The following is a 12424-nucleotide window of genomic DNA, read 5'->3' as shown; positions in this document are numbered from 1 at the left end:
CCTCTTTAGAATTTTTACAAGCTTGCTTTCTTTCTCTGTGTACAAAATCCATTCATATTATTTGGTTTCTTTGAATTTTTATTAGTATTAATTATCCTCGTGTAGTATCATAGTATCTTTTCTGGTTAAGTATTGCCAGTTGTGACAAGTGGAGAGTGACTAAAATAATTAAATTTGTTTCCCAAATTGATTTTGCTTAATTTATCTTCTACTTTTTTTTTGCTATAACTCTGGTTGTCACATTTTGCACATTGACCATTATCATTATGTTATGTTCAAAAGAAAAGAATATCTTAACAAATATATTTTAAAAAAAGATTATTTTTGGTAACCCGTGAGTCTTGAAGGTAAAAGAAAAAGGAGAGGTAAAATTTATTATGATTCATTTTATTCTTTCTTCCTGTTGCCGAAAGAATTGAATGGTATTTATGTATCTTTCTGAAAATGAAGACCCACCTAAGCAGTGTCAGGTATGATGTTCTACCACATATCTCCTTTATGCTAAAGTTTATATTTTGATTGTGCCTACAGAGAGTAGTCCAACTACAGAAGCTTAATTCTGAAGATAGTTTTCTATTTTGCATCCCATGGTATAAAAGCAATTTTTAAAATGTCATGCAAACAATAATTATTTTCATAGAATTGCTCCTAAAGTGGGAAAACCACTTTGATATTTTACAGATGTGATGACCCAGGTCAAAATAGGCTAAATTGATTTGGGCCAAGTTATGAGAGTTCATTTTAGCAGTTAGAATATCTCAAGCCTTCTAACTCTAGGCAATAAGATTTCTTTTTCTATTTAATGTTTCATCCAAATAAAATGCCAAATAATTTTATTTTTTTGGTTTATTTTGTTTTTACATTTTTAATTATCTTCACTCAAGCTTACAAAAATGTGTCTGTACCCGGCAGGTCCTACAATGGATGATGAGCAAAATGGATTTTGGCAGTGTTTACCTTTTTCATTTGCAAACTCCATCTTAAGAAATTCCTATCAATATTTAATCAGCAGCATTCACTGACATCCATAGCAAGCTATTTACCTTTATATAACCTCCATTTTTTATGGTTAATTTTTTTTCACACACTGACGGTTTTCCTATGGAAATAAAGTGAGATTATAAAACACTAATCTTGGGGAGAGACAATATATTAGCAAGAATGATTCAAAATATACCTCAATACTCATAGTAATAAAACCAACTACAAAATTTGCTTGTAATACCCTGAAAACGAGACTTTAGTGTTTACAAGCTCATACCATTATTAACCCTGTCTCGGGTGTAGTTCTCTAGAAGTAGAGCCTGAGACTGGGATTCTTAGGCAATGTATTGGAGAAGTGACTTTAGGGGAAATTGAATAAAGAAAACACAGAAGATGGGGCTCCTGGCTGGCTCAGTCAGAAGAGCATCAACTCTTGATCTCAGAGTCATGAATATGAACCCTACATTGTGTGAAGAGATTACTAAAAATAATAACAATAATAATAATAATAATAAAAGAAAGCACAGAGGGCAAGATAAGAAACTAAGCAAGAATGTGGTCTCAGCTGGAGACTATATTCAAGCTGATCCCACGGGAATAATCTGGGATACAAATTACACCAAGGAATTAAGCTCACGTTTAAGGACACATGACCAGTCTTACATACCCCATGAGAGTCAGTCATTGAGAGATGCCCTGGTATGTCATTATGGGGAGTATAGTCTTGTGAGAATAGTGCCTCCCATTTGGCAAATGGCCATTCTCCAGAAAAGACAGCACTATGATTTATTCACAATGGCTGGTGTATAGGTGCATAAACTGGGTGGGGCATCAACAATACCCACGATAACCCAAGCCCTGCACCACCAAGATACATTTGCTTCTTATACTAAATTAAATAACTGAGGCAAAGCTTCTCCAGGCTTATAGATTTATGGTTGACCACAATTTGGGGGAAACTTACAAGGGGGCTAGTTAGACAAACAGTAATCCCCACTACTCTATTTGTTCCCAAAGCCTTGGTTAATGTTCATCACTGTTTTACTATTTCTACCACCCATTCTTGATAACTTTCAATCTCAACTTACATTTCCATTGGTTTAGGTGGCATTTCTGGTGAGTTGACCCAGATTCTCATCTCTGAGCACTTTAAATTTCTATTCCCATGCCCCTATTATGCAACGGTTGCTGTATTTGCTGATTTACAGTTAAAACTAGACATTTTACTGAATTCATTTTCTAGTTCCAAAAGGTTTTGTTGTTGTGGAGTAGTTAGGGTTTTCTATACCTATAAGCATGTCATCTGTAAACAGACCACTTCATTCTTCCTTTCCAATCTGGATGTCTTTTATTTTTTCTCTTCTAATTCTTTTAGCTAAGACTTCTGTACTCTGTTAAATGCTAGTGGTGAGAGTAGGCATCCTTGCTTTGTTTCTGATCTTAGAGAAGAACTTTTAGTTTTTTACCATTGAGTATGTTTGCTGTGGGCCTTTTACCTGTTGAGATAATTTCCTTCTATAGCTAGCTTATTGAGTGTTTTTATTATGAAAGTGTATTGAATTTTTTATATGTTATTGTTCACATCTGTTGAAATGGTCATGTGATTACATCTGTTCTTCATACCTCTGGTTTTTAAAAAAACAAAAAATATAATATTTCAGTCTCTTGTGTGCTGTCCATCTATCTGTCTCTGAGAAACATTATATTCCCTTTGTCACTTCTATAGGTCTCTGGATGTTGGGCATTTTTGCCTGCCATTTTGAATTTTTGACTGATTATAGTATCCCTCATGTCATGACTCAGTGCCCACTTACATGAAGAAGTAGAGATATAATCATTTAAAACATGGAATTTGAAGTCAAAGAGAATTGAATCTGGACTCTATCATTCACTAACTTCTTCAGCATTATCTACCTTAGCCATTGCTTGACCTTGTGCATTCTTTATTTATTTTTATATTTGGGATAATGGTATATATTTTATAAATTTATAGTAATGATTACATAAGTTTACAAATAGTTTTAAGTTCCAAAAGATACAATAATTTATTCTAGTTAGTGTTATTGCCAAAAAAAGAACAAAATGGTAAAACTATATGTCACACAATATTTGAAATTCACTTTGCAGAAGTTTATGGCCTTTACTGACAGGCTGAGTGCCTACTCTACAGTCTAAAAACATCGGCAGAAATGACAACAACAAAAAAATAAGAATAATATTAAAATTTAGGTGTTTTGCCAAGTAACAAAGAGAAGGTCCCTTGGAATTATATTTCACAAATAATTTGTACACTGATTTCATTTGAATCATCAGGTGAGCCCCACCAGTTCTCATGCTGATACAAATCTGTACACATTAGGTGCTATACTGAAGTAAACAGTGAAAAGTTCCCAAATTCCTATGGTCACATTTCTACCAACAGTATAAGGTACAGAAATAACTGGTAAAGATAGGCACTAAAACTGAAAACGTGTTGCATTTAACACTGCATTGAATTTAATTTTATTTTGTTTATCAAAAATGCAGTCTATATTCTGTGCACAATGCTATGGCAACAACGTATCAAGAAAAGTAGACAATTAATTAAGCAAATGTATTCATAAAGTATATATCTGCCACCATTATAGATTTTTGGAGATACAGCAAAGAAGTAAAATCATCTTTATTCTTATGGAATCCACAATCTAGGCAGTAATTCTCTCCTAGGAGAAATTTGTCCCCAGGTGACAGTTAGCAATGTTCAGAAACATTTTTAGTTGTTGCAGCTAGGGACGATACTACTGGGGCCAAACCTAAGAAACTCTGGTCTAGAAGGAATAGAAGAAGGCAATAACAAAGAAATAAATCAACAAACTATTAAATTAAAAAAAATGATGCTTAGATTACTGATTTGGGTCAAAGAAAATTGATATTAGCTAAAGAAGATTGAGGTTAAAGAAGGCTTGAAGGAAAAAATCAAGAATTCAACAAGTGTTATGTTTGATATACTTCTGTGTCATACAGGTAGAAGTATCTAGTAAGCCACTAGGTAGGTATATGACTAAACTCAACACATATATTTGCCCTGGAGATCTATATCTAAATACCATCATTGGATAGATTGTTATTCAAATTCACAGGAATGGAAGAGATAATCTGTGAATAAAGTATATAGAGAGAAAAGATGAAGCTAGAAGTGGGCTCTAAAGAGTTTCATTCTTTGGTGATTCAGTGAATAAGAAAGAGTAAACAAAGAAGACTGGAAGGGTCAGATGTAAAGAGTCAGACAGTGTTCCGTCTCTGTACACAAAATTCAATGTGTTGGCTATCCTTTTTCTTAAAATTTGGATGATATACTCTGGTTTTATGACCTCACGAAGAACAAGGGAGTGTGGACAAAAGAAAGATTGAATTGTTCGTAGAATAGGTAAAGTGTGCTGAAATGCAGTCACCTGGAGTAAACAGATTGATAAATGTAATTACTAAGGAGAAGAGAAAAACGGGACAATATTTGGAGGAGGGTAGGCTTACTTTATTTGTATTTTATTTGATTTTTATTTTTTTTTTAAGATTGGCAACACTAATGAATGTTTTTGAGCCAATGACAGTGATCGGATAGAGAGCAAGAGGTTGACAAATTAAGTTTCAGATGACAAAGGAGTGAAGTACTTAGAAAGGCAAATGAATGATAAAACAGAGATATCTCTACATTAGTCAACCAAACTGAACAACTGACAACTTATTGCTGTTTTTATGTTTGAGTAAGTATTCCATTTGATTTTATCTTTCAGGCCTGCAACTGAATATCATGGCCTGTTACTGAGACTAAGACTCTCAAAAATTTTAATTGACTATCTAATAAGAAGTGAAATAATTTAGCTTTTAGTGTTTTTGAAAATTTGGAAAAAAATCTCAGAATATTATTATTCTGAAACATGCATGTTCATTTATATATGTTAAATATATATTTGCTCAAAGGTATAAGAATTATATGAATTACTTTTTAACCTTAAAAAGGAAAACAAATGTAAAAATGCCTAACATTTCGTTTTACATTTCATTCTAACAAACTAATATTTGTGCATGATTCCCAAAAAAGCTAATTTACCAGAAATCAAGAAATCCATTATTTGCTTCATGACAAAAAATGCTACTTCTTTCAACACTTCTTATTTAGATATATAATGTTTTTATTTGGGGCAAGAATATCATTTAATTAGAGACTAGTTTAAAATTTTAGTTGGCATTACATTGTTTTAACTTTATGAATAGATACAAGTATGGCTTACACTTGAAATAATACTCATTAAAGTTCTGCAGGAATCAAAATAGCTACAAACTTTTGCAATGATTGCAAAAAATATATATTTAGTATTTTGCTTCCACTTTATATAAGAGTATTTATCCTTTTTCTTTGTAAAGGAAATAGTTTATGAATCTTTCCTGTTGCAGAAAAAAAAAACAGAAAAGAAAAAGAGTTCTTCAAACCATCTTAATTTAATACTGTTATTTTCCCTTTAAGATAAATAATTTTAGGGGCACCTGTATGGCTCAGTCACTTAAGCGTCCTCTTGGTTTCACCTCAGGTCATGATCTCACGGTTCATGAGATGAAGTCCCATGTCAGGCTTTGGACTGATTGCGCTGAGCCTGCTTGAGATTCTGTCCTCTCTATGCCCCTCCCCCTGCGGCGTGCATGCTCTCTCTCTCTCAAAATAAATAAACTTAACAAAAAAAGATAAATATTTTTAAATCTTCTTGAGTCAAATATTTGATTTATCACAGGAATAGTAAGTTGTTCAGTATCTTTCCATTCTCAATGTGCTACAGAAATAAACCTGTCAAAGATGAAGTTTAATAGAATTTTCCTGTTTTTAATGTTTTAGTAATGATGTCCATAACAACAACAAAATAATGTCCATAACAAATCTAGTAATTGCCTGAAACATGACAAATATAATAAGCGTGTTTTCATGTCCATGAAATAATTCCAAAGTTACATTTCAAATAATTTGTTCAGAAGAAGTTTACTTCTACTTTCTTTTATTTTTTCCATGAAATTATTTATTGCCTCAATTTTGAAATTATTTTACAGAGCTATGCCTAGACATATATGTTCATGGTATACATAGCTTCTAAATCTTATCTCTTCCAACAGACTTAATTTGTGATAATGCAGAAAATGAAAACTCTCAACATTAATAATTTAAATTATTTTATTTTCACTTTTATTTTGCCTATTATTTTTGATATTTTATGCATTAATAAGATATAATACAGTAGTTAAACTAGCGTATTAAAGTGATTAAATTATATGTGTATGTGTGATTCACAGTATGCTGTTTAACACACAGCAGCTATTTTAGAAGTGTTTACATTTTCTTAAAATTTAAGGTACAAACTGGGGCGCCTGGGTGGCTCAGTCAGTTTAGTGTCTGACTTCAGCTAGGTCATGATCTCACAGTTCTTGAGGTCAAGCCCCACGTTGGGCTATGTGCTGACAGCTCAGAGCCTGGAGCCTGCTTCAGATTCTGTCTCCCTCTCTCGCTGCCCCTCCCTCACTCACACTCTATCTCTCTCTCTCAAAAATAAATAATTATTAAAAAAATTTAAAAAATTTAAGGTACAAATAAATACTTACAACTTAATAAATAGCATAGTTAGTAAACATCCATATACACAATAGTTTCAACTATTTTGATAAATACCTATTCAAATATATGATAGGTCTTTATCAAATATTTTACCCATTCAGTCATTCTAAGTTATCTGAATATCTATTATGTGCCAGACTCTCTGCTATACATGAGGAATATATTCGTGGTTAAAACTTTTGTAGTCCTAGGAGTGTTGAACTCATATTCTAGCTGGTTAGAATAATCAAATGACCCCTGAAATAAACTTAAGTATAGACTATATGAATACCACAGTATAATATTTGCCAAGATTGGCTAAAGTAGCCAATCAAAAGGTAGTTTGGAGTAAAAATCTCGAACGATATTGTTAGATTGTGATGGGCTAGTTGTCTCTTAAAATTGCATTTTTAAGTTACATTTGTTCTTACTCAACTTTTTGTTGTTTAAAAATGTTAATAAAAATTGCTTGGAATAGTATTTCCATATGAATCTTGCCAGGTGATCTAGGCCGTAAGGATAGTCTCAAACAAGAGGCATGAGTTCACCCATTATTACGATAGTTTTATTCTAGTAGGTGAAGAAATGCCATAAACCAAAAACCAAGAGATATAAAACATGAAATTCTGTCCATTGAGATTTTCCTTCTCTACTGCTCATTAAAACCACTTACTGTGAATGAATAACCCTACAGTTATCCACTTAAAAATAGTAGCCAGCTTAGAAATTAGAGCTATCTCTAACTTGGGTAATGTGTCCCACCTTAATTAACTATTCAAAAGGATTTACCCATGACATATGGATATTGAGGGAAGAATGACAATCTGTCAGTACAAGTCAGCCTGGGACTCTGTGACACTTGCTCATTAAACTTTCAAGTACCTGTAGAATTATCTTACATTTAAAATATCTAATGTGAATTGTTTTAAGAATAAATGATTAGTTTCATCACATCTTTGTTGTATTATTCAGAGTTCTCTAGAGAAACAGAACCAACAGGATGTGTGTGTGTGTGTGTGTGTGTGAGAGAGAGAGAGAGAGAGAGAGAGGGAAGGAGAGAGAGAGAGAGAGAGAGAGAAAAGGAAAGAGTTTAAAGAATTGACTCATATGACTGTGATGGCTGACAAGTCTAATATCTGCAGTGTAATCTGGTAGTCTAGAAACGCAGGGAAAAGTTGATATTTTAGCTCAAGTCCAAAGGCAGTCTGCTGGTAGGATTTCATTTTAGTTTGGGGAGGTCTGTCTTTTTTTTACCAAAACCTTCAACTGATTGGATGAGGCCCATTCGCATTATAGAGGTAATTAGTCTACTGATTTAAATATTAATTATATCTGGGGCACCTGGGTTGCTCAGTTGACTGGCTGAGCATTCAACTCGTGATTTCCGCTCGGGTCATGGTCCCAGGGTTGTGGGATCCAGCCCTGCATGGGGTTCCACACTGAGCGTGGAACCTACTTGGGATTTTCTCTCTCTCCCTCTCTCTCTCTCTCTCTCCCTCTGTCTCCCAAGACCCTCTCCTCCACTCGCACCCCCATCTATTTCTCTAAAATAGATATAATTCCATCTAAAAAATACCTTAACAACATCCAGACCAGTGTTTGACCAGATAGCTGGATACTGTGGTCTAACCAAACTAAAACATAAAATTAACCATCATTTTAAATAAATATCATTTCAAAAGGTACTAAACTTTCTTACTGCATTAATATTGAAAAAACCCACTCAGATGCAAAGTTACTTATTATTTTATTTTATTTTTCAACTGAGAAAATGATCCTAATCCATTTCCTTCTGGAAACAATTCCTAAGCTGTACACCTTTAAAGAAGCTAAAAATAGAGAAAATAAGGGTGTCCTTGTTTTCCAGTGTTCTTTGATGCTTTACATAAAAGAATCATTTGCTTATGCTTTTCTTTTATTAATTTTTTTCTAACACAATGTTCCTCCAAGGGAGGGAACATCACTATGTTTATGTTTATAGATAAAACTGGAATGAGTATCATTATGGTTCAAACTGGAATGAGTTGACAATACATCATCTTTCTTGCTAAATCCTCACCCATTTGACCTCACAGAATGTTCTCTTTCTTTTGTGTTGTGTGTACACATTGGCCACCAGAACTGGGACACTTTCATTATGTGTTGCCATAAATGTTTTTAAATATAGATCATTTCTGTGTCTGTTTCTACTAGAATTCCTATAGATTTGGTGAACAAGTGTATATGGGCCAATGAAATAAAACAATGCAACTCTCATGAAAATAATGTGTTCGGTGTTTTTCTGTCTGTCTTCACATTGTTTAAATTGACAATTACATCACAAAATATATTATTTTTATATAAACTTGCCACTCATTTTTAGAACACTTGAAGAACATATATGGCAGTAAGCTCCTAAAAGAGTCTCAGCAGAACTGTTTGCCGACAAAATATTGAACAAAGTAAAACTTTTCTATAACATTTCTTTTTGTAGTTAACTGGATAATATTTACAAGGTTAAAATAATTACTGGCTAAAAGAGTTGTCATAGTTTCCACAGTATCTCTAGGAATATATCGGGTACTCTTTTCAAAATGATAAGAGACTTTGAATATTAATATTAAATGTGACTATTTTAAATGATGCTGCAGTGAACACAGGGATACATATATCTTTTGAAATTTGTATTTTCTTTGTCTTCAGATAAATAACCAGAAGTGGGGATTAAGAGGTACAAACTTCTAGACATAAAATAAATCAGTCACAGGGATGTAATGCACAGCATAAGAATATAGTTAATAATATTGTAATAACTGTTTATGGTGACAAATGGTAACTGGACTTATGAAGATCATTTCATAATGTGTAAAAATATCAAATCACAATGATGTACACTTGAAACTAATGGGATTTTATATGCCAACTATATTTCAAATTAAAAAGATATAAAATGGTGGATACCTGGGGTGGCTCAGGTGGTTAAGCGCCAATCTCAGCTCAAGTCATGATCTTGCGGTTCGTGAGTTCACGCCCCGTGTCAGGCTCTGTGTGGACAGCTCAGAGCCTGAAGCTTGCTTCAGATTCTGTTCTCCCTCTCTGGCCCTCCCCCACTCACACTCTGTCTCTCTCTCTCTTTCAGAAATAAACATTAATATATATGTGTATGTATATATATATATATATATATATATATATATATACATACACATATACATATATAATGTAAGCTTTAATAAATATTACAGATTACATTCTAAAGAGCAAAATAAGATGTATTTATTTATTTACATTTGTTGAGAATGAGGGGGAGGGGCAGAAGGAGAGAGAGAATCTGAAGCAGGCGCCACACCCAGCATGAAGCTGGACATGGGGCTTACAACCATGAGATCATGATGGAGCCAAAATCAAGAGCTGGATGCTTACCCAACTGAGCCACCTAGGTGCTCCAAATATATGATATCTAAAATACACAATTATTAAAACACACAATTTTAAACTGGCCAAGATCGATTTTTGTTGTGTTTTTACTATTTCTTGCCGCCAACTCCCAGTCTAAACAAACAATGGCTCTTTATCTTGTGAAAGCAGTCTTAAAAAAAGAAATCTGAAATTGCCATGAAGCATGAGATTTATTTTGATGTGTCTTCAATTATTCTACATATTCTACCTATCCAGATATTGTAATATTCTGATTATTAATTTATTTTTGATTCATAACCATATCACCCTACACACACACACACACACACACACACACACACACACAGAATAAATGATTGATATTTTCAGAAAATATTCATTCAAAATTACAGAAACATTAAATCTATCACTCTGATGGGGAATATTGATAATGGGGAGGCTGTGTATGTGTGTGGGCAGAAAGTATATGGGAAATCTCTGTACCTTCCTTTTGATTTGACTATGAACCTAAAATATTCTAAATGATGAAGTTTTAATTTAAAAATTAGACATATGTGACAAATAATTATATATTTAATTATGTATTTTACAGACATGATCAGAGGCATAGCTGATAACAATGTTATGTGAAATTATTATATAAAAAGTGTGAATTCAAGACTGAAATATCTTAAATATCCTATTTCATAGATATGATATAATTAATTTAACAAAATCTAAAGACAAAAGCAATGCCAAATTACATTTTAGTCACTACACCAGGTAAAAAGAGACAATTAAAATGTATTATATATATTTGGATAGCATAGGAAAAAACACACAAAAATATAAAAGGTGATTTTGTCTAGGGTTAGTGATTTTGTTTGACTTCACTTTCCTTTTCATGCTTTTTCTCCATTTTTCCAATCATTTTTTAATGAATATTTGCTGTGTCAATAATCAAGAAAAGGATCTATGTAAAGAAAAAAAACACCTTTGACCTAATGACCATTTGGGCATTTAAATTTTTTTTTAATTTGAAGTATATTTGACACACACTGTCACGTTAGCTTTGTATACAACATAGTGATTTCACAAGTCTATACATTATGCTATGCTCACCACAGTGTAGTTACGACTGCCACCATACAAAGTTATTACATTCCCCAGTTGTACTTTTTATTGCCATGACTTATTCATTCAATAACTGAAAGCCTGTATCTCCTACTCCCGTTCATCAGTTTTTCCCTTCTCCCACTTCCTTCTCCTCTGGCAACCACTAGTCTATTCTCCGTATTTATGGGTCTATTTCTGCTTTGTTTGTTTTGTTAAATTCCATATAAACAATATGATATTTGTTGTTTGTTTTTACTGTCTGACCTATTTCACTTTGCAAAAAACCCTCTAGGTCTCTCTATGTTGTCACAAATGGCAAGATCTCATTATTTTTTATGTCAGAGTTATAGTATACACACACACACACACACACACACACACCACATTTTATTTATCCATTTATCTATCAATGGACATCTAGGTTGCTTCCATATCTTGATTATAATAACTAATGCTGGAACAAACATATGGGTACATACATCTTTTTAAATTAGTGTTTTCATTTTCTTTGAGTAAATACCCAGTTGTGGAATCAATGGATCATATGGTATTTCTATTTTTATTTTTTTGAGGAAACTCCATACTGTTTTCCACAGTGGCTGCACCAATTTACATTCCCATCAATAGTGCACAATGATACCTTATTCTTCAATTCTCACCAACACGTTTATTATTTCGCATCTTTTCATTACTAGCCATTCTAACAGGTATAAAGTGAGATCTCATTGTAATTTTGATTCTCATCTCTCTGATAATTTGTGATGTTGAGATTTTTTTCATGTGTCTGTTGGCCATCTGTATGTCTTCTTTGGGAAAAAGTCTATTCTGTTCCTCTGCCTATTTTTAAGGTGGATTATTTGATGTGTGTGTGTGTGTGTGTGTGCATTTGTGTGTGTGCATGTGCGTGTGTGTGTTAAGTTGTATAAGTTATTTATATATTTTGGATCTTAACCCTTATTTGATCTATTTTTGCAAATATCTTCTTTCATTTAGTGCATTACCGTTTTGTTTTGTTGATTCTTTTGTGTGTAAAATCTTTTTATTTTGATGTATTTCCAGTAGATAAATATCTTTTTCTTGATTGGAAAGCAAAATGAATTAAAAGTCAGATTATTCTAACCCCAGACCTTTTATCTACCTATCATGTGAAATTAGCATATATGAATTTGTTTAAACACTGGAAGAATGGGATCCATAATATTATTTACCCTCATCTAACTCATAGGCTTATGGTGAATAATATTGAGATATTATGTCAATAAATTTGCTTTGATTTGACCTATTATGCCATATTATATATTTCATTTAAATTATGACATTTTCATATCTGTAGTT

This window comes from Felis catus, chromosome B1, assembly GCF_018350175.1.
Source record: "Felis catus isolate Fca126 chromosome B1, F.catus_Fca126_mat1.0, whole genome shotgun sequence".
Classification (NCBI taxonomy): domain Eukaryota; kingdom Metazoa; phylum Chordata; class Mammalia; order Carnivora; family Felidae; genus Felis; species Felis catus.
The sequence above is the reverse complement of the archived record's forward strand: the minus strand, read 5'-3'. Positions refer to the sequence as shown.